Raw genomic sequence first — 3,890 nt, 5'->3', positions numbered from 1 at the left:
GCTCAGAGCTGCTTCACTACAATGGAGGGAGCCAACCCTGCAGTTAGGGTACATTAATTAATTAATAGACCTGGTGTGGTTTACAGCCAGCTCATCCTGCTGGGAACAGGCAGTTAACACAGTGTGGGGGGATGGGCAGTACAGTTAACCATGAGATTGGCCTGCGCAGGACAGCGAAGCAAATGTCTGTGAGCGTCATCATGTTTATTGCCTCAGAGTGTAAGAACGCTCACAGCCTCGTCTCTACAGTGTGGCAAGATGTGAAGAGCCATGGTGCTGTGGCATCTGGTGCTTTCAACATTAAAGAGCAAAATATGTGCTCAAGGTCATTTGTGCTCAACTTATTTCAATATGTCACTACTGCCTCTAGTGCATTTAAGGATTGTATGTCATTAGTTTTAGCACTGAATTACAATTCTTGTGACAAAAAATATGTTAAAATCATTTCTTGCTGATGTGTTCAAAGTGTTTTGAACTGTATGTCTTGTTTTCTTTTCTTTCTTTGGTGTCATTTCGTTTTGGGTTTTTGATTGTTTGTTTTGTTTTCTGTTTTTTTATCTATTAATATTTCTTTTTTTGTGCTTTGTTGTATTTTAGGTAGATATGTGTAACATCTTGGCCAAGGGACCACAGATGAAAAATAGCCTTTTGGCTATTTTTTGGCATTTTTATACCATGTGCATTTATTAATTTGTGCTGTCCCTTCTTAAATACACTAGAGAATTGAATTGAATTGAATTGAATTTTATTTTATTTGAAATGTAATATTTCAAATTGCGTTTGTTTGTTGTTGTGCTGTGTGTGGAGGCTGCTGTTAATTTAAAAAAAAAAAAATAATAATAATTTTATATACTTCATTAATCCCCGAGGGGAAATTCAATTTTTCACTCTGTTGTCAATTACACACAGGTCCGAACACACACATGCACAAACTGGACCTATACATGCACTAAGTGGAGAGATGTCAGAGTGGGCTGCCCATGACAGGCGCTCCGAGCAGTTGGGAGGTTCGGTGCCTTGCTCAGGGCACCTCGGCAGTGCCCAGGAGGTGAACTGGCACCTCTCCAGCCACCAGTCCATGCTCCATATTTTGGTCCGGACGGGGACTTGAACAGGTGACCCTAATCTATGATGTTGGCAGTGATGACAAAAATATTCTTGTAATATAAGAAGCCGTACCACAATGGAGGGTGTACTCGATTGAAAATTAAAGTTGAAACTTTATTCATATGCTCATTTGTAAAACTGAGGACACAGCATTAGAAAATCCTTACTACTAACTTCAGTCTGTTGAATTGTAAAAAATATTTTTTTCTTTTTTTGAGTGCGCATCATTCTAAATACAGTACAGCTGACATTTCATGTGTGACATAATCATTGTTTCGTTAAAAAAAAAAAAAAATCTAATTTCATGATTAACTCTGGTTTGAGTTACTCATCCACAAATACAGTGCAGTCATGTACAGCTGTCATCACATGAGATGTTGAATCCTCAACCACATAGGCTTCACATACTCATTGCATACATGCACACAGATAGACATCCACTCAACACACACACACACACACACACACACACACACACACACACATTAGACAAGGCAGGATGTAACACAAGGTTTCTTAGAGTTCATGGATGCTGGGTGACTTTCCGACTAGATTTGGCTCCATATCTTGGTACTATTTCATTAAAGGTTTCAGTTCTTGACGTGCAGGTGCTTCCTCCTTTTTCCAGTTTTGCAATATGAGCTTCTTATAAACTAAAGATGACAAAAAAACTTTGCCATCCTGTTGGGTGTCTTATTTTCCCAACATTTTGAAAGAGGCAAATTGTTGGTGAAAAAAATACTGCTTGGAGAAAAATGAAGAAAATACTGGGTCAAGAAATAGAAATTCCCAAGCATATACAACTCTGTAACAACCCTTCAGTAACTATTCAAAAATGCCGAGGCATGGAGAAGCTGTGGAATTCAGAAATCAGCTGACATATCCATCATAATTCAGTTTATTATTTCAGGAATTGAAAAAAATAAATATAAGCTAAAAGATCCAGAATGTTTTAAGTATCTATAACTGAAAAACTGGCTAAATATTAAAACTTCAATCTTGGAAATAGATCCTGAACTTAGATAGGGGAAATCTTGAAGAGAAGGGAAAATAAAGAGAAATGTTAAATAGGGGCTGTATACAATATTCTGACTAAAGCTGAGAGCAATAAAGAACTGCTACAAAACATATTAAATAAATGGAATACAGATGTCAGTATAGTAGATGCAAAACAAAAATGAAAGGAATGTTTACAACTCACATATAAAATTACCACTAATGAGAATTTATGTTTAATTCAGTATAAGTTAATGACAAGAATAAACTACAGTAGATAAAACTCACATTTTCGACACTGGCGCTTCAGATAAATGTTTAAAATGTCGTGCTCAGAGTGACTCCCTCATACATGCCTTTTGGTAGCGTGAGTATTGAAAGATGGATTTCAAGAACCTGCAATTGTGTAAAACATTATTTTAATGTTAAAGGTGGTCTACATTATGCAGCCAGTCTAATTGTCACAGTATTATTGTGGTTTAAATTATAGCTAAGCGTCATTTTCTACATGCTCATTTCATGCTCTGCTTGTTAGATTTTCATCTGTTACCCACCCAGCACAGCTGCCATCACATGCAACAGTGCAAAGGAAAGAATGACAACATTTTTTCCCCTCTGAAAAGTCCTAAAAGATGGAAAACAGCACAAATTGAATCCGTGTTTCAGAACACCTGACAAATGTATGTAACTCTGTCTTTTAGTTTCTGAGTAACTACCAACCCCTGAGGGAAATATCTGGCTCTTTAGCTGCTAAATGCTCAACTAAGTTCATCAGCTTGTCTCTAACTTTCTAACTTTGCAGGGCAGATAGCGTATTTAATTGACAACAGCATTCTGCTGAGCTGAAAACAATGCGTGAATATGAGTGCTGAGACTGAACCAAAACAATCACGTTTTGGGCTGTAAAACCAAAATAATGAGTCACTCCGAGCTCCCCCACATATCTATTTACCCACACATAGTTATCTGATGTGTTGTTAAAAGAATAGCTTGACATTTTGGGGAATACCCTCGTTTTCTCTTCGAAGGAGAGTTCTGTGAGAAGACTGACACACTCCAACTGCCCGTTTATTTGAGTATTATGTGTAAACAGCTGCTGACTTTGCTGTTGTTTAAGTGGTTTACTCATACAACCTATTGCTGTTCCACTGATGCTGACCATTTCAAGATACAACCACCTCATCAGGTGCAATAAATGCCTCTGTCAAACAAAAAACAAACAGCTGTTACTCACCTATGAAGCATGATTTTAATCCACAGATCGCTATTATCCAGACAGAAATGCTGCTGACACAGTTCTCACACACTCCCAGTGGTCCAGAGTATCTGAATCCAGCAAAATATTTTGTTCTCACACACTGTTGCATCCACAAACTGCTGCTGCATCGTTTCAAACATTTATATTTCTCCACATATTAATGATGATTTCTTCTATTCTGTATTGAAACCTGGATATCAAAATGGAGGCAAATTCCTGACCTTTTCATTGAGACCTTACTTGAGCCAATAGGAACTTCCAATGCCGTTGCAATGGCCTTGATAGCCAACAAAAGTAACTGGTGTGTGCATAAGTTTGTATGACCTGGAGGTTAATTCTTTGATGGGTGATTATCCAGGAGTTAATAGACTCCAAAATGATGAGGGCCCTCTGTGCTCCTTTGGAGAGCATGAATGCCACTCCCTCCGTGTGTGGTACCTTTCATCTGGGAGTCTGGAGTGTAATATGGACTGGACTCGCCACTGGCCTGATGTCCCAGGTTGCGATGTTGATAGACTGCGTAGAACCT

This window comes from Epinephelus lanceolatus, chromosome 12 (genome assembly GCF_041903045.1).
Source record: "Epinephelus lanceolatus isolate andai-2023 chromosome 12, ASM4190304v1, whole genome shotgun sequence".
Classification (NCBI taxonomy): Eukaryota; Metazoa; Chordata; class Actinopteri; order Perciformes; family Serranidae; genus Epinephelus; species Epinephelus lanceolatus.
The sequence above is the reverse complement of the archived record's forward strand: the minus strand, read 5'-3'. Positions refer to the sequence as shown.